Here is a 20447-nt window from a genome sequence, read left to right on the forward strand (position 1 = left end):
TGAGGTAATTTTACCTAAAAAATAAAGTGGGAGAGCAGGACAAGGAAAAAAGAGTGTGTGTGGGGGGGGAAGAACTAGAACTACCCTAATATATAATGGAAAACAGGGGGTGTCCCCCATGTGTCCCCCAAGCTAATCGCTCTGGGGGGTCTGTATATTCTGACCACACCAGCATGATTTCTTCCAGCCATCTCTTGTCTCTGCAGAGTTTGACAGACAGACATCTCAGGTACCTACTTTTCCATCATCTTCCCAACACCCCATCCTGCCACCCCCAATACTGTGCCCACAGTGCTCTTCAATACCATACTGCAGAAACAGACCCCCTAAAAATACTAGTACCACACAGATAGTGCCCCCTTCAATAATTATTGGCACAGAGTACACAAAAAAATAACTGCACCCAGTAAATAGTCTCCCTAACACTTATAGTGCCATAAACATTGTCCTCCAAAAATAATTGTGCTAAGCTGATACTGCGCCAGGGTGCCCCCCACAGTAATAATGCTCCCAAAAGTCCCACCAATGGTAATAATTCTCAATCAGAGTGCAAATAGTGTTAACAGCGCCTCACTAGAAATAATGCCCCCATATTGCCCATACTAGTAATCATGTTCCCCATAGTTCCCCAATAGTAATAAAGCCCACCACAATGCCCCCAATAGTAATAATTCTTCTTAGAATGTGTGCCAGTAAAAAATACCCCCTAAGGTGTGCCAGTACAAAAATACCCCCTTATAATTATTATTTTACACACTTATATAGCGCTACTATATTCCGGAGCGCTTTACAGACATTAGCATCTCGCCATACCCTGTGGGGCTCACAGTCTAAGTTCCCTGTCAGTTTGTCTTCGGAGTTTGGGAGACACCCGGAGTACCCAGAGGAAACCCACGCATACACAGGGAGAACATACAAACTCCATGCAGATGTTGTCCTTGGTCGTAGTCAAACCTAGGACCCTAGCGCTGCAAGGCACCAGTGCTAACCACTGAGCCACCATGCTGCCCACATGTGTGCCAATACAAAAAAATTATAATGTGTGCTAGTAATAAAATACCCTCTTATAATGTGTGCCAGTACATAATTCACCACCTTATAACGTACGCCAGTACAAAAATCACCCCTTATAATCTGTAGCAGTACAAAAAATACCCCCTTTTAATGTGCGACAGTACAAAAAAAATAACCCCTATATCATGTGCGCCAGCGCAAAAAATGCCCCCTTATAATGTGCGCCAGTGCAAAAAATGCCCCCTTATAATGTACGCTAGTGCAAAAAATATCCCCTTATAATATGCATTAGTACAAAAAAATACCCCCATATAATGTGTGCCAGTGCAAAACATGCCCCTTTATAATGTATGCCAGTTCCAAAAATACCCACTTTTGATATACACCTGTGCAAAAATGCCCCCTTATAGTGTCCGCCAGTACAAAAAATGCCCCCTTATAATGTCCGCCAGTACAAAAAATGTCCCCTTATAATGTATGCCTGTGCAAAAAAATTCCCCCTTATAATGTGTGCCTGTAAAAAAAGGGCCCCTTATAATGTATGCTAGTACAAAAAATACCCCCTTATAACGTGTACCAGTAAAAAAATACCGCAAAACACGGAAGCCGCCCGTGTGCCTTCCGCAATTTTCGGAAAGGAACAGGTGGCCCATTGTAGAAATGCCTATTCTTGTCCGCAAAACGGACAAAAATGGGATATGTTATATTTTTTTTGCGGGGCCACGGAACCTCCGTTGAGCCAATTTCCCATTAGTGCCCCTCATACCAAAATATGACCCCTTATGTGTGCCAGTACAAAATGCCCCTATTTAGTGCCGTCAGTAGAAACAATGCCCCTATAGTGCTCCCCTTCGCCCACCCATAGTGGCGCAACAGCACGGTGCCAAATAAAAAATAATAAATTCAAATACTTCCATCCATGAGGCTGTCAGCCATGCAGTGCAGACCTCTTCTGGACTGTGTCCCGAGCTGTATGTTGCCTGGATTACGTCATTGCACCGTCCTCTCATAGTCTACAGGCACTAGGCCTGAAGCCTATCAGAGGGAACGGCGGGGCACAAGGACAGTGATACAGTTGAATGTAGAAAGATAAGCGCTTCTACAATAGAAGCACTTATTTCCCATGGCCCTGCTGCCCTCCTCACTTGTCTCCGCACTGCCTGAGGCAATTGCCTCACCTTGCCTAATGGATGGTGCGCCCCTGAGGTCATTTCTGTATGCCATCAATGTCAGATAGGTGCGGATCCCACCTCTGGTGCCACTTGAGCGAACAGAAAGCAGCTGCACATGTGCGCCCAACCTCCATTCACCGCCATGGTTGTTCTGAAAATAGCCAATCGCTGGTTGGCTATTTCCGGCTGTGAATTGAGGGTGGATGCACGTGCACAGCGCTGGCTCAGCTATTTTCAGAAGTCCCAGGGGTGAATGGAGAGCACATTGCGCATGTGTCTTTAGAGCTCATGCACAGGACCATATGTATTTTGCGGTCCGTAAAAAACTGATCCGCAAAAAATACGGATAATGTCCGTTTGCATTCCGTATTTTGTGGAACAGAACAGCTGACCCCTAATAGAACAGTACTATCCTTGTCCGTAATGCGGACAATAATAGGACATGTTCTATTTTTTTGCAGAACAGAAATACGGACATACAGAAACGGAATGCACACGGAGTAAGGCCTCATGCACACGGCCGTTGTTTTGGTCCGCATCCGAGCCACAGTTTTGGCGGCTCGGATGCGGACCCATTCACTTCAATGGGGCCTCAAAAGATGCGGACAGCACTCCGTGTGCTGTCCGCATCCATTGCTCTGTTCCGTGGCCCCGCAAAAAAAATATAACATGTCCTATTCTTGTCCACGCTTTCCGGACAAGAATAGGCAGTTATATTAAAGGCTGTCCGTGCCGTTCCGCAAATTTGCGGAACGCATACGGACCCCATCCGTGTTTTGCGGATCCGCGGACTGCAAAACACACAACGGTCGTGTGCATGTAGCCTTAGGCCTCATGCACATGACCGTTGTTTTTGTCCGCATCCGAGCCGCATTTTTTGCGGCTCGGGTGCGGACCCATTCACTTCAATGGGGCCGCATAAGGTGCGGACAGCACTCCGTGTGCTGTCCGCATCCGTTGCTCCGTTCCGTGGCCGCGCAAAAAAAATATAACCTGTCCTATTCTTATCCGTTTTGCGGACAAGAATAGGCATTTCTACAATAGGCCGTCCGTTCCGCAAATTGCGTGCATAAGGGCCTAAGGCTGAGTTCACACTTCAGTTATTTGGTCAGTTATTTCCACCAGATATTGTGAGCTAAAACCAGGAAAGGGTCAAAAACACAGAAGAGGTGCAGATCTTTCCATTATATCTTATCTCTGAGTAGGCTGCACTACTGGTGTTGGCTCCCAATAACGGATGAAAATAACTGACCAAATAACTGAAGTGTGAACAAAGCATTAAAGGGGTTCTGAAGTTTGTTTAAACTGATGATCTATCCTCTGGATAGATCATCAGCATCTGATCGGCGGGGGTCCGACACCCGGGACCCCTGCCGATCAGCTGTTTGAGAAGGCCGCGGTGCTGGTAGTAGCCCCGCGGCCTTCTCGCTGTTTACCGCAGGCCCAGTGACGTCATGACTAGTATCAATGGCCTGGGCGGGCTAAGCTCTGTTCACTTGAATGGAGCTTAGCCGCGCCCAGGCCAGTTCAAACTAGTCGTGACATCACTGGGCCTGCGGTAAACAGTGAGAAGGCCGCTATGCTCCTGGAGCACCGCTGCCTTCTCAAATAGCTGATCGGCGGGGGGCCTGGGTATCGGACCCCCACCGATCAGATGCTGATGATTTATCCAGATTTATCCATTGAAATGAATTGTTCCGTATACGGTCCGCAAAAAAAAACGGAACGGACGCGGAAAGAAGATACGTTCTTGTGCATGAGCCCTTATTTTGCAGGACCCTGGAGATAGGAGCAGGGCGAATCCTCTGGCACCGGCACCTCTCTGATATTGATGGCATATCCTAGCGATATGTCACTAATGTCTGACATGAGCCAACCCCTTTAATACCCCCTTGTTAAGCCACACCCTTTTTTTCCCTGATATCCACTTACCACGTACCATTTACTATACTATGGTCTGATGCCTCATTCACACGTCCATGATGAAATCCGTTTTAAGTTGGTCAGTGATGCATCCGTGAAGATGTCCGTGAAGGATCCGTGTTTGGTCCGTGTGTCATAGTAGCAATTTGCGGGACGGCACGGACAGCCATTGATATAACTGCCTATTCTTGCCCGCAAAACGGACAAGAATAGGACAGGTTATTTTTTTTTTTACAGAGCAATGGATGCGGACAGCACACGGAGTGCTGTCCGCATCTTTTGCGCCCCCATTGAAGTGAATGGGTCCGCTTTCGAGCCGCAAAAACTGCGGCTCGGATGCGGACCAAAACAACGGTTGTGTACATGAGGCCTAAAATGAATGGGGACGTGCGCTGTCCGTGAATCACTGACGTGTGATTGGCTGATGAGCCCAGATATAACCGCTACCCCTGACGTCATAGATGAAGAGAGGAGCTGACAGTCTACATGTATGATGACACCCACACATGTAGGAAACATGTGACATCTAAGGGACATGGCAGCCAGCCCAGCACCTGTTCGTATCTGCTGCAGTCCTCTCCTGGCCCTGAGGCATGTCACCTGCCCTTACACCAGGGTGGTCATAAGAGCTGACAATCTATTCTACATGCGCACTATACCTGGTGACTGTGTGTGTGGGGTTTATTTAGATAGCGACCCCCTCCCCTTCATTCCTGATTGAAAAGTGTTGGTTAAACAGAAATCCCACACAGTCTGTGCACCATGGCGGAGCTGCCCCTCCTGCACGTCATCCATGAGATTGGCGTTTGATTGCTCTGCAAGAGCAGGAGAAAGAAAGACCCAGGGCTGCCTCCTCCTCCTCCTCCCCTCCCCCTCATCCTCCTCCTGCTGCTGCTGCCTTTTCTCTCTAAATTCAACTTTTTGCAGCTTGCAGGAAGGTTGGGTGCAGGGCTCCCTGAATGGGGGGGACCTCACAGGGGGCTGCACTACTGCCCTGGGGGGAATCTGGCTCCCTAGATCTCTAGCTCCACAGCCAAGTGCTGTGGGTCATCCTAAAAACCATTAATCTCCTGTATAGCTCCCCCCTCCCCATACCCAGCTAGGCCCTGCTCCCCAGGATCCGTATTCCCAGTTTAGGGTGCACTGGGAGGGATGCACCAGACATGGGGATGCTACTGGAAGTGGCCAGAGCCTGACAGCTGAACCCGAAGACTGCACAGCCCTGCCATTCCTCGGGGTCCTGCCATGAAGTATCCGCACCCCCTGCTTGTAGAGGTAAGAGACCCCCCATAACCTCCCCTTGTTACATTGTATCTCCACTTCCTGCAGCGATCACTTATATAAGGGGATGTGCTGTTCAGGCAGGATCCAGACCTATACATGTCATCCATACTGTTCCCCCCCCCCCCCCCCCCTCCTCTTCTCCTTCCAGGCTGAAGGGGTTAACCTGAACTGTACATGACTTTTCCCCTGCCCTATGGAGGAAGGATGGGGTGGAGAGTGGCTGCTATTGTGTGTGTGTGTGTGTGTGTGTGTGTGTGTATATATATATATTATCTCCAAGAAATATTGTACAAAACTTACCCCCCCACCCCCATCCCCACCCCCCAAATCCTCTGTGCTGTAGATGACAGAAAAATAATATTTAACCACTGGAAGGGGGATGGGGCCTGCAGAGCTCAAGTTGCAGAGAGGCTCATAGTGTATGTATCCATAGGTGTTACATTGCATCTGATGGGGGGATTGCTGGCCTCTGTCTACAGTTGTCACTGGGGTGAAGTTTATTTAATTCCTCCCCCCCCCCCAAGACTACCAGCTAACCTCAGCCATCTCTGTGCCTACCATCCCCCCCCCCCCTCCTCTATATCGCAGAGGCTGTTGGTTGGGGGTGCTCCTCCAGTCTGTGGTTTTGTGGCTGTTTGGTAACTGCAGCAAGGAAAACACAGACAAAGGTTGTTTTATTGTTAAAACTGCACCAAGATTCTTTTTTTTTTTTTTTTTTTTTTGCAAGGGCCCTTCCTCTGTGTCTGGTAGGCAGAGTGGTAGAGAGAACTCGGCGGATAGACAGGAGCAGCGCCACCTGGCGGCCGCCTGCTGAGTTTCTTCCTGCTATTTATATAGAATATTCAGGTCTATTTTTGGGGGGTAGAAATTGTTGATTTGAGAGATTTGTCTTTGACGCTGATGTCTGTAGATTGAGCGATCTTAAGAACATTTTATGTGTCTATACAGGTATTAATCTCTAAGGTGTAGTGACAGCAGATCCTTATCTGGTATCTCCCTCCAGTTTGATGAAAAGTAGATTGTTTACTGGAACAATTGATGTATCTATAGAGAAGTATCCCTAATATAAGAAAGTTCCTAAGTAAATTTAAATCCTTGAGTTGTCATCTTCTGTTATGTTTCATATACCCTTAGGGCTCATGGCCTTTGTCGTAGTCCGCAAATCACAGATCCGCAAAATACGGATACAGTCCAGCCCTCTATAGAACTGTCCTATCCTTGTCCATAAAACGGACAAGAATAGGACACGTTCTATTTTTTTACGGTGCTGTGGAACGGACATATGGATGCGGACAGCACACGGGTGCTGTGCGCATCTTTTGCGGCTCCATAAAAAATTTGTATCTGATGCGGGCCAAAAATAAGTTTGTGCATGAGCCCTAATTTGCAGTGGATTAGGTTTGTCTAATCCTGGGAAAGCTGGATGTCAAAAATGACACATCCTGTAGGAGCCCTGAAGGGTAAATCTGCCCACTTATGATGGGACCCCCTCCCCCTAGTCACAATTACTGCTCTGACCTCTAGGAAAGCTGGGTAATAACACCGGTCAAAACTATGCTGTGATTCATATTGGTTCCACCCAGCTTCTTCAGAAATGGGGTAAAAATCAGCAAGTCAGAATTTTTGAAAACACCCTGCAAAGGCTTATACTTTGTGGTGGATTTTATATAGTTATTCATTAATTCTCAAATGAAGTGCCGTTCACTTGTAAGTATACCAGGTTGTTAAGAACATCTGTTAATCAAGGCCTGCAGTGGGCACAGGGTCTGGGCTAAGTATGGTTGGTCTCTCCTTGACCATGGATATCTCTTTGACGGCTCTAGAATAAAAATAAATGGATGCTGAGCCCATAACTGGAATCGGCCTCTCCGCTAACCCTTCTTCAGCAGTGGCAGTCCTGAAGTGCTGCTCCAATACAACCGTGTTGGTTAATTACCGTAAGTCATATTTATATAGGTAATGCTTATGACCAGGGCTCGTGTTATTGACAATGGGGCCTTGTACAATAAGCATAGTAGTCTGCCTTTGCCATTTTTTGTGGCAAGATAATATTGCCATGTACAGTTCTCATAATGCTACCATATGGTGCCAAGATAATATTGCCATTAACAATCCTCATAATACCACTATAGTACCAAGATAATATTGCCATGTACAATCCTCATAATACTACCATATTGTGGCAAGATAATATTGCCATGTACAGTCCTCATAATATAACTGTAGTGGTAAGATGATACTGCCATGTACAGTTCTCATAATCATATCATATGGTGCCAAGATAATTTTGCCAAGTCTAGTCCGCATAGTACCTCTATGTGATAAGATATTGCTATATACAGCCCCCATAATACCACCATATGGTGCTAAAAAAAATACTACCTAAAGGAACCCTAATAATACTGCCATAAGCTCCCCACATAATGCTGCAGCTCATCTCCTGAGTGGCTCTGGTTTCCTCCTGGGAAGCTTTGCTGGTTCTACATTTGTATGTTGCATTCTTCAGAAGTTTGCACAACACTGTGAAGAATTTGGCCCTCAGACCGGCAATAAGCGGGCGTGCATGTGGGCACAATTTTTTTAATCTTATCAACCTTTGTGAAGGTCGCCCACAACGCAATGAGACAGGAGTCTTGATGCCACTATAGTTTCCATACAGACCTTATATTGGACCATTGTGCCATCCGTGTGCAGGTCAATGGCTTCTCTCCTCCCATAGGGTTCAGCTTAAACTCCTGTGTCCTTGTGCCGTTCCCCTCCAATAAGCCTCTGTGATCTGAGATTATGTATTAATCCTCGTTAGGATGATTTTACCACAACGTGAGCCACGCTCTTTGTGTATTGTGGCTGAATATTCACAGATGTGGGTGGAGTCCTCTAGGGCAGTACCTGTGTTTAAAAAAAATAAAATAAAAAGGTGCCAGTTCTGTGTGCCAGGGGGCGGGTCTTGTGATGCATTCATATAAGACGTGGGCGAGTAGCAGCCAAAGACAGCGGCATCTGCCAGGGGGCGGGGAAACCCTATAAACACAGGAGAAGACAGAATGGCACCATGAGGGTCCTCCCCAAATACTGTACTAGCCAGAGAAAGCGTTCCCACACACAGCGCAAGCCAGGGAAGGCCCCCATGACCAGTGCCAGCCAACGAGCACCTCCATAGGAGTAGTTCCAGACCAGGAAAGAAACCATATACAGTGTCCTCCCTATAGACGCAGTAACAGCCCTGACATGTAGTGCCAGATGGAGAAAGTCCCTAAATACATGCAGTGCCAGATACTGAGTAGAGAAAGACCTAGACGAGGCTGGAAGTCTGATAGGAGCATCATAATAGTCCTCAAGCAAGCTCTGCATTGTACTGAGGACTGGTTGTCCCACGGCTTGGTCAAAGGCCAGAATAGTATTCCTACTGGGAGAGTGAGTGCTGAGGTTGGAGGAAGGATTCGGATGCATCTACAGTTGGCCAGACCGCTACGTTGCAGCGTAAACGCGAGTCTTTAGTGAGCCCTCCTCCTGCAAAGTAGGAATAATAGTGGCACCCGATGGTGGCGGTGACCATACTGGAACTAAGGGAAGCATTGTTCAGTTTGACTTGTGCATTACTAGGGGTGGTCAGAAAGGTAGCGGTGTTACTGTCCCAGAGATCCTTGGAGGCATTAGGGCAGGCCTCAGCAACCTCCGGCACACCAGCTGTTGTGAAACTGCAACTCCCAGCATGCAAACTGGGAGTTGGATTCTGGGAATTGTAGTTTCAGAACAGCTGGAGTGCCGGAGGTTGCTGATGTTTGCACAAGAGCATGGCTCGGCAACCTCTGGCGCTCCAGCTGTTGTGAAACTGCAACTCCCAGCATGCATGCTTGTTTGGCTTTTTTTGGAACTCCCATAGAAGTGAATGGAGCATGCTGGGAGCTGTAGCTAAAGAACAGCTGGGGTGCAGTAGGTTTCTAACCCCTGCGCAAGGGCTCCCATTACAAGAGTTTGGCGCAGTCAAACAAATCATAGAATGCAGCCTCCCTTTGGCCTATAATAGCACAGTTGGTTTCGGCAAGATCTTTCAACCGTATTGACATCCCCCCCCCCCCCCCCCTCATCACCCTTAGAATTTGTGGCGTGGTGCACAGTCCTCTGCAACAGGCCTCATGCACACAACCTTACTGTCTGTCTGCACCAGATCCACACTGCACATCCGTTCCACATGTCCTATTTTGTCAGTTTTTAGGACATTTTTCTATGGGGCTGTGCACATGAGCGGTGATTTTTCACGCATCACTTATGCGTTGCGTGAAAATCGCAGCATGCTCTATATTGTGCGTTTATCACGCAACGCAGGCCCCATAGAAGTGAACGGGGCTGCGTGAAAATCGCAAACATCCACAAGCAAGTGCGTATGCGGTGCGATTTTCACGCACGGTTGCTAGGTGACGATCGGGATGGGGACCCGATCATTATTATTTTCCCTTATAACATGGTTATAAGGGAAAATAATAGCATTCTTAATACAGAACGCATAGTACAATAAGGCTGGAGGGGTTGAATTATTATTATTATTATTTTTTTTTTTTTTTATAATTTAACTCACCTTAAAGGGTTTCTATCACTTCGTTTCCGCTAGTGTCTGCTCTGCCAAACCATCCTAATATAATTGCTTTTGGGGCAGCCGTTTTGCTAAAAAAAGAACTTTTATTAAAATGCTTATGAGCCTCTAGGTGCTATGGGGGCGTCATTAGCACCTAGAGGCTCCGTCTACCTTCACAAACTGCCGCCGCCCAGCGCGTCCCTCCAGCCCGCCCATCTCCTCCGGAATGCGATCCTCCCTGTGAGCGCCTGTATTCGGCGCATGTGCAGTGAATGTCTGACCGCTTCCCTGCTCAGACATCTCCACTGCGCCTGCGCGATGACGTCATAGTGCTCTGAGGAACAGGCGCAGTGGAGATGTCTGAGCAGGGAAGCGGTCAGACATTCACTGCGCATGCGCCGAATACAGGCGCTCACAAGGAGGATCGCATTCAGGAGGAGATGGGCGGGCTGGAGGGACGCGCTGGGCGGCGGCAGTTTGTGAAGGTAGACCGAGCCTCTAGGTGCTAATGACGCCCCCATAGCACCTAGAGGCTCATTCGCATATTAATAAAAGTTCTTTTTTTAGCAAAACGGCTGCCCCAAAAGCAATTATATTAGGATGGTTTGGCAGAGCAGACACTAGCGGATCGCTAGTGTCTGACAGCTAATTATGTGAAACGAAGTGATAGAAACCCTTTAATCCACTTGCTCGCGCAGCCCAGCTTCTCTTCTGTCTTCTTCTTTGCTGTGTACAGGAAAAGGACCTGTGGTGACGTCACTCTGGTCATCACATGGTCCATCACATGATCTTTTACCATGGTGATGGATCATGTGATTGACCGGAGTGGACGTCACCACAGGTCCTTTTCCTGTACACAGCAAAGAAGACAGAAGATAAGCCGGTCTGCGCGAGCAAGTGGATTAAGGTGAGTTAAATTATTTTTTACTTTTTTTTTTAACCCCTCCAGCGCTATTGTACTATGAATTCTGTATTAAGAATGCTATTATTTTCCCTTTATAACCATGTTATAAGGGAAAATAATAGCAATCTACACAACCCCGATCCCGAACTTCTGTGAAGAAGTTCGGGTTTGGGTACCAAACATGCCGATTTTTCTCACGTGCATGCAAAACGCATTACAATGTTTTGCACTCGTGCGGAAAAATTGTGCATGTTCCCGCAATGCACCTACCCCTAGCGCCATCCTGGTTGTCACACTTCTGGTCTATTTTAGGTGAGTCCCTTCTGCATGTTTACCCGCTTTATTTCTCTTACCTGGATGTTTACTGACATCTTAGGTTCACATCCAGCGTGGCTATCATCCTATAGCTGTTTGTTTCACCTACTTTATTATTATTTTTTTGTTTGCTATTGGTTCTCTGCAGTTTGATCAGTGACTCATCATTTATTATGTACATGTATGTGATCCTAGGGTAGGTTATTATACCATATACATCCCTATTGATCCTATGTATTTTCGTACTCTTGACCAGTGTGTCCCTCCCAGGGTGGCGTCGTTTTTTTCCTTCCCTGTTCCTTTTTTGTTCCCTGTCCTCTGGCGTCAATAATAAGACAGTCTGCAGTAAGCTCCCCCTAGTAGTGTCTACAACAGGTAGAATTTGATTATGTAATAGAGGAGCTCTCTATGGAAAAAGCAGATCTGACTGTTTTTGAAATTACTGAAATAAATTATGAAATTACTGAGCACATTCAAATTAAAAAGATTCTGTCATGAGATTTTACCCCTATAACCTAAACATATGCCCATGTCCGTACTAATAACATGAATCCTAAGCTGGCCTTATTAAACCTGCTTGTGGCTCTATTAGCCCAAAAAACTGGTTTTTATAACCTGTCATCAGCTACCTAAGGTGACGTCTGTTAATACAGGGTGCCCGGCCGCACCTATCGCCGTCTGGTGCCCAGCGCCGCCCTCCCCGTCTACAATGCCGCCTCTGCAATCCTCCCGTCCCTCTGCCAGATCCCGCACGTGCGTACTAGGCTCAGCCTGCTGCGCCCCCGTGCGGACTCCTGGCACTGGCTACGTTGAGCGAAGTGTGCATGCGCCGGCCTGATGCTGTAGACAGGGAAGGCGGCGCTGGGCACCAGACGGCGAATAGGTGCAGCCGGGCACCCTGTATTAACGGACGTCCCTTGGGCACCTTAGGTAGGTGAATTGACAGGTTATAAAAACCTGTTTTTTGGGCTAATAGAGCCACAAGCAGGTTTAAGAAAGACAGCTTAGGATTCATGTTATTAGTACGGACCTGGGCATATGTTTAGGTTATAGGGGTAAAATCTCATGACAGAATCCCTTTTAATAATGCTAAGGTTTTCTACTTTAAGGTGAATAGAGAATAATTAAGGCAAAATTGCAACAGATTGGTGTAAATTTACGATCAAAACAAAACTGTTAACTGTCCCCTTGAGTGTTGAATGCATTAATTATGTTATCACAGGCTGCCTCCGGCCAGGGGGGTTGAACCCAGGATGTGTTTTTACACTTAGGACACTTTCACATGGGCGTTCCGTATTTGCTCCGGATGCATCGCGGGAAACTCGCGCGAGTAGGAATGCAATTGCAGTCAGTTTTAACTGCGATTGCGTTCCGATTTCAGTTTTTTTCTTCCGCGCGAGTGCAATGCATTTTGCATGCGCGTGAGAAAAAAACTGAATGTGGGTACCCAGACCCGAACCCGGACTTCTTCACTGAAGTTCGGGTTTGGGTTAGGTGTTCTATTCATTTTATTATTTTTCCTTATAACATGGTCATAAAGGAAAATAATAGCATTCTTAATACAGAAATGCTTACTAAAATGTGGCTTGAGGGGTTAAAAAAATTAACTCCCCTCATCCTGTTGTTCGCGCAGACCGGCAGGTCTTCTTTCAGGACCTGCAAAAGGACCTTTGACGTAGTCGCGCTCCCCATGTGGTGAGCTCGGTGACGTTAGCGCAGGTCCTGCTGAATGAAGATAGAAGATCCTTCTATCTTCATTCAGCAGACCTGCGCTTACGTCACCGGAGCTCACCACGTGGTCAAAGGTCCTTTTGCAGGTCCTGAAAGAAGACCTGCCAGCTGCGCGAACAACAGGATGAGGGGAGTTATTTAAAAAAATAAATAAATGTAACCCCCTCAAGCCACATTTTAGTAAGCATTCTGTATTAAAAATGCAATTTCCTTTATAACCATGTTATAACGGAAAATAATACAGTAAATTGACTTTTATCAATTTACTAACCTCATCTCCTAACAACCATGCGTTAAAATCGCATTGCATCTGCACTTGCTTGCGGATGCTATGCGATTTTCATGCGTCCCCATTCATTTCTATGGTGCCTGCGTTGCGTGAAAAACACAGAATATAGAGCATGCTGCGATTTTCACGCAACGCACAAGTGATGGGTGAAAATCACTGCTCATCTGAACAGCCTGATTGAAGTTATTTGGTCTGGATTCAGTGCTGGTGCAATGCGTTCACCTCACACATTGCACCCGCGCGGAATTCTCGCCGGTGTGAAAGGGGCCTTAAAAATCTTTACCATTCTGTCACTTCTTGCTCGGCCACAAAAGATTGCAGAATTTCTGTATACTGTATGTCAGCTCTATGAAAGAGGGGGAGGGGAGTAGAAAAGAGTACAGAGACGATACAGAAGCGTTGCCGTAGTCCCTTAATAAACTGCTAGCTTCACTGGAGGGGTTAATCCTTCCGCTAGGTTCTGGGAGGTTTAGTCCCAGCAGCCAGTGGTGATGGAATATGGGAGGGGGTGCACAGTTGTATGACCCAGGGAGGGTGCCATTTGCAAAGATAAATCGATTCATACTGATTGAGCACACCGATAACCAGTATAATGTTCTTACCAATCAATGGAAAGAAAAGCTATCAAATATGCTAACAATAATGATTCATTTTGAAAAACAAGAACTATCAAATTTACATAGAATATGGTGGAAAACAGAAATGACCATCCATATTACTATCTATTTCTTGACAGTTTTATGTGAGGACATTCATAGGGATGGTGGTTGGCAATTCTGGCCTGTTGTGCAGTGGTAGATGTCATGGTGGCCATCTTGATTGTCACCAAAACCAGTATAAGTAAAGTAGTAAAGATTGCCCTGATAAATATGAGGTGGGTGTAATTCTCAGTATCTGCTCTTATTCTGTATATATGGACACTGCACAGTACCACTTCTCCTGTCCTGTATACTGGGTGTAATTCTTAGTATCTGCTCCTATTCTGTATATATGGACACTGCACAGTACCACTTCTCCTGTCCTGTATACTGGATGTAATTCTCAGTATCTGCTCTTATTCTGTATATATGGACACTGCACAGTACCACTTCTCCTGTCCTGTATACTGGGTGTAATTCTCAGTATCTGCTCTTATTCTGTATATATGGACACTGCACAGTACCACTTCTCTTGTCCTGTATACTGGGTGTAATTCTCAGTATCTGCTCTTATTCTGTATATATGGACACTGCACAGTACCACTTCTATTCTCCTGTATACTGGGTGTAATTCTTAGTATCTGCTCTTATTCTGTATATATGGACACTGCACAGTACCACTTCTCTTGTCCTGTATACTGGATGTAATTCTCAGTATCTGCTCTTATTCTGTATATATGGACACTGCACAGTACCACATGTATTGTCCTGTATACTGGGTGTAATTATCAGTATCTGCTCTTATTCTGTATATATGGACGCTGCACAGTACCACTTCTCCTGTCCTTATACTGGTGTAATTCTCAGTATCTGCTCTTATTCTGTATATATGGACACTGCACAGTACCACTTCTCCTGTCCTGTATACTGGGTGTAATTCTCAGTATCTGCTCTTATTCTGTATATATGGACACTGCACAGTACCACTTCTCCTGTCCTGTATACTGGGTGTAATTCTCAGTATCTGCTCTTATTCTGTATATATGGACACTGCACAGTACCACTTATCTTGTTCCTGTACACTGGTGTAATTCTCAGTATCTGCTCTTATTCTGTATATATGGACACTGCACAGTACTACTTCTCTTGTCCTGTATACTGGATGTAATTCTCAGTATCTGCTCTTATTTTGTATATATGGACACCTGCACATACCACTTCTCTTGTCCTGTATACTGGGTGTAATTCTCAGTATCTGCTCTTATTCTGTATATATGTACACTGCACAGTACCACTTCTCCTGTCCTGTATACTGGGTGTAATTCTCAGTATCTGCTCTTATTCTGTATATATGGACACTGCACAGTACCACTTCTCTTGTCCTGTATACTGGGTGCAATTCTCAGTATCTGCTCTTATTCTGTATATATGGACACTGCACAGTACCACTTCTCTTGTCCTGTATACTGGGTGTAATTCTCAGTATGTACTCTTATTCTGTATATATGGACACTGCACAGTACCACTTCTCCTGTCCTGTATACTGGGTGTAATTCTCAGTATCTGCTCTTATTCTGTATATATGGACACTGAACAGTACCACTTCTCCTGTCCTGTATACTGGGTGTAATTCTCAGTATCTGCTCTTATTCTGTATATATGGACACTGCACAGTACCACTTCTCTTGTCCTGTATACTGGATGTAATTCTCAGTATCTGCTCTTATTCTGTATATATGGACACTGCACAGTACCACTTCTCTTGTCCTGTACACTGGGTGTAATTCTCAGTATCTGCTCTTATTCTGTATATATGGACACTGCACAGTACCACTTCTCTTGTCCTGTACACTGGGTGTAATTCTCAGTATCTGCTCTTATTCTGTATATATGGACACTGCACAGTACCACTTCTCCTGTCCTGTATACTGGTAGTAATTCTCAGTATCTGCTCTTATTCTGTATATATGGACACTGCACAGTACCACTTCTCCTGTCCTGTATACTGGGTGTAATTCTCAGTATCTGCTCTTATTCTGTATATATGGACACTGCACAGTACCACTTACCTTGTCCTGTATACTGGGTGTAATTCTCAGTATCTGCTCTTATTCTGTATATATGGACACTGCACAGTACCACTTACCTTGTCCTGTATACTGGGTGTAATTCTCAGTATATGCTCTTATTCTGTATATATGGACACTGAACAGTACCACTTCTCCTGTCCTGTATACTGGGTGTAATTCTCAGTATCTGCTCTTATTCTGTATATATGGACACTGCACAGTACCACTTCTCCTGTCCTGTATACTGGGTGTAATTCTCAGTATCTGCTCTTTGTCCTGTAGTCTGCATAGAAAACGAATTGCTATGGACATACCAGACAGATTTCGGTAATTTCTAACTTACACTGGAAAATTTAAAGCTGTGATCACATTGGTTGCTTTTGTCAGATCCTCCAGTTTTGGTCTGTACTAATGAATGAAGGGAAACATAGGCATCCAGTTCAATTCCAGTTTAAGTTAAAGCTTTTATCTGATAGGTCCTCCTGTGAGTACAAGAAATCAATCTAAAGCCTCCAACGAATATCTATCTTTTCACAAAATAATTTATCTTCATGTAGCAGTAAACCTGACATCTCCTCGTTCTTTCTTCCTGTCTTGTTCTATATGCTTGGTGAATGGGGTTAATATGGTAAATTTCCACTTGTATTTGCACAGTCAAATATTCCGGGAATTCAAGTTATCTAATAAACAGGATATGGAGGCAAATCGGAGGGATTGCAGCTATGCGAAAATAAAATGGGGATGTTCAGATGGAGGCAAGAAATGTATAGGTTGTCCCACACCCTTTTCTGTCCATCATGTGATCAGCAAAGTAAGCTTCTGAAATACTCTGCTCTGCTGGGGACCCTAACTTTCAGCCTATGACTTACCACAAGATCGGCATTCGGCGCGCTCTTCTGTGCTGCTGGGGACCTTAAAGGGATACTGACAGGCCCAATAAGCATAAAAAAAAAAAAATATATATATATATATGTGCACAGGTCTTCTAATGTGTATTAAAAACATATAAGTCTAACCCCTGTCCACCTTTATAAATACAGCAAACTGATGTTTATAACTGAAGTAATCGCTTTTCTTTCTGCCCAAGGGGCGGCGTTTCAGCTTCACTTCTGCCAGCCAGCCGCCCCCCAACAGCCGTTTTGAAGCGCCGCCCCGCTCATCAATATTCACTTCGCTGGGTGGCTTCTGCTGTCCCCGACGTACCGAGATCCGGCGCATGCCCAATAGAAAGCTATGGGTGCCGGGCGCATGCGCAGAAGCTGAAAGTGAGTCCGATGCCCGTAGCTTTCTATTGGGCATGCGCCGGATCTCGGAACGTCGGGGACAGCAGAAGCCGCCCAGCGAAGTGAATATTGATGAGCTGGGCGGCGCTTCAAAACGGCGGTTGGGGGGCGGCTGGCTGGGCAGAAGTGAAGCTGAAACGCCGCCCCTTGGGCAGAAAGAAAAGCGATTACTTCAGGTTATAAAACATGAGTTTGCTGTATTTATAAGGTGGACAGGGGTTATTGGGCCTGTCAGTGTCCCTTTAATGTTTTCACTTTGTAATGCCAAGCTAGTGACCTCCCATAAGATCAGCACACTGTTCTCCTGAAATACTCTGTGCTGCTGAGCAACCCCACTTCTTTTACTGACCCTCAATTTGTGACCTCCCACCTGGCGTTGAATTATGGAAGTTGACAGTGAGTACAGAAAGCAGAAGCCTGCATGCAACTAATGGGAAGCTATTTTTATGTATTCGTGTACAATTAGAGTGCGTGCGGATAGGACTGTGGGATCCCAAGCCCTGCAGAGCCCCCATACCCCTTCTGAAATCACGAAGTTAGAGAAAAGATTTTGTAATGGAGCTATCTATATCTCTAATAACCATTTCTTTAAGGCTTTATTCACACAACCATAGTTTTGGTCCATGTCTGGTCCGCATTTTTTGCAGATTGCATGTAAATCCATTCATTTCTGTGGGTCCACTAAAAATGCAGGCAGCACATGGATGTCATATTTCCGTATCGGGGCCCCGTACAAAAAATAGAACATATTCTATTTTGTCCTTGGTGCGGTCAAGAATAGACATTTCTGAGGGCAGGACATACCGATCTGCAAAATGCGGAACGCACACGGCTGGTATCCGTGTTTTATGGACCTCAAAAATGGATACGATCATGTGCAGGAGGCCTTAATCAGATTTTCCTGAAATTAAGTTTATAACCATTATGGAGCATCTTCAGCGGAACAAAAATGCCCAAAATGTATTCTGCAAAAGTATGGCGGTAGTGTGATCAGGAGCCACCGCCCGATGTAAACCGTCCCTCATCCTTCCAATATTAGAACCCGGACTCCGGCAGATAAAACTCATTATCCTGTTTGTTTCGTTAAAACAATTAGACTGTGAAATTTTTCTAGAAGGTTTATTTTCCCACCGTCTGGACAAGATTGCACAATGCAGGCAGCAGCCTTACACCCTGGTGAATTCTGGGAGGGTTAATGGACTGATACATTTTTTTCATATATTTTTTTTAATCTCCCCCCCCCCCCCAAAAGCCGGTGACCTAAATTTTAACAAAAAAAAAGGCTGGTGAACCCATATTCAGTGCTTACATGCCTGAGCGCTTCCCGGAGACTCGCCCACCAGAGAGGCGACTGCTGTATGCAAAACCAACCTGCTCCTCTTCTGTACAGTCAGACACTGAGCAACTGGAATAATCCATATAATAAAGTAGGACAGTGTGATATAGTAGTATATAGCATTAATGAGTAGTATAACATAGTTTATTTTTATTGCACTTTATATGGCGCCAGCCGCGCCACTATGTGCGGCGCTTTACAGACATTATCTTTCAACTGTGCCCAATGGGGCTCACAGTCTAAGGTCTCTGTCAGTATGTCTTTGGCGTGTGGGAGGAAACCGGAGAACCCGGAGGAAACCCACCCAAACACAGGGAGAACATACAAACTCCATGCAGATGTTGCCCTTGGTCGAATTCGACCACCAGTGCTAACCACTGAGCCACCGTGCTGCCTGATAGATTATTGTAATATAGTGTATAATAGAATAGCGTAACATCATAATATCATAACTTAGTATAATACAACTTGAGAGTATAATGTACTGCAGTGTGATAAAGTCAGGCATGGGATTCAACCGGTTCCCTCCGATTCTCCAGATCCGGTTGTTAAAATTACAGCCGGATCGGAGCACCGATCCGGTGCTCTGGTAGCAGCGGCAGGGCAGTGGGAGATGAAGCCCTCATCCCTATAGTCATCCGTATCACCGTTCTCAGGTGTGCGTTTAGCTCCTCAGGCAGAGGTGTGTGTAGTGTATACATGGTGTATTTATGGATGCGTACCATGTATATGGTGTATGTGTTGCATATATATGGTGTAAGTATATGTCATGATGCCGCTTGTCCGCCGTTGAGTAGGGAACCTGTTGTTAAAAAGTAGAATCTCACCCCTGGATAAAGTAGTAGAATTAAGGCTTCTTTCACACATGCTGAATGCCACCATCCCTTTTTTTTTTTTTTTTAACACCGTCTTTTGTAGAAAATGTGCGGACAAGAACCACATTGCAAAGCCGTGGAAATTAACAGTGAATGCGTGTGCCATGCAGCAAGTGTAGTGTGAAATAGTACATATTAAAGTAGTAACGTGTGATGATGTACTATAATAGCTTATAGAATTACCGAGTCGTATAATATAGTCTAATATAATGGAGTATTATAATATAGTTTTGTATAATCATAATTTAGTGTAATCTGATAGCATAGTATAATGTTGTAGTAGAATATGTATAATTAAAGGTCCTTTCACATGTGTTGAATACCATCTTTTTCTTCTCCCCCTCCCCAGTCTTTTGAACTCTATTCATGTGTAATATCTGTGAAGTGGTTTTTGGAAACACAGCTTTCTACAAATTTGGAAAATCAGGATAAATGTGTGGGGATTTGTGCAGCATGTATGAAAGCACCCACAGTCTACTGAACCATGTGTATTGTAGTATATATAGGTGTAATACAGTAGAACAGAGGTATTCTGTGATATAGGGCTATAATTTAATATACTACTCTATAATACAACAACATTAGCTAGCTTCCTAGTACTTACACAGTGGTGCCACCTTGCAGCGATTGCCCCCTGGTGCTCATGTTGGGTAAATAGTAGTTCCAGGGTAGGAATTGCCTCTACACAGTGGTACCCCATACCTCCCAACTTTTTAATAAAGCCAAAGGTTGGCCAGCATCTGTGGTGTGCATAACGAGCCATGGAACAATTCTGTGACACTAAGCTATATACCTCTCTATCTATATATGCCCAATCCCACCCAGTCTCCTTTGTGCCCCCACACAGTAGTTATGCCATCTTAGTGCCCCCACACAGTAATATCCTTTCACAACTGTTGTGCCCCCTTAGTTCCCCCACAAAATAGAATGCCCCCTTAGTGCCCACATTACAATAGTGAAGCCTGTACTGTTAATAAAAAAATAACTCGCCTAGCCCCGTTCCCCCAGCAAATGGAGCTCATTCTGTTCCCCACAACAGTA

General features: G+C 45.3%; 2 protein-coding genes across 3 annotated transcripts in view; one reads left to right on the top strand and one right to left on the bottom strand.

Annotated features, from left to right (window-relative positions):
• The window catches only part of TBXAS1 (thromboxane A synthase 1), a 130955-nt gene extending 126168 nt beyond the window's left edge, over positions 1-4787 (bottom strand). The window contains exon 1 of the mRNA XM_040437307.1: positions 4769-4787. The gene's annotated coding sequence lies outside the window, so the exon portion shown is untranslated. The remainder of the gene's footprint in view (positions 1-4768) is intronic.
• Positions 4788-5003: 216 nt separating this feature from the next.
• Positions 5004-20447, top strand: part of HIPK2 (homeodomain interacting protein kinase 2) — a 52997-nt gene continuing 37553 nt past the window's right edge. For both annotated transcript variants that reach the window (XM_040437325.1, XM_040437316.1), the window contains exon 1: positions 5004-5384. The gene's annotated coding sequence lies outside the window, so the exon portion shown is untranslated. The remainder of the gene's footprint in view (positions 5385-20447) is intronic.

This window comes from Bufo bufo, chromosome 1 (genome assembly GCF_905171765.1).
Source record: "Bufo bufo chromosome 1, aBufBuf1.1, whole genome shotgun sequence".
Classification (NCBI taxonomy): Eukaryota; Metazoa; Chordata; class Amphibia; order Anura; family Bufonidae; genus Bufo; species Bufo bufo.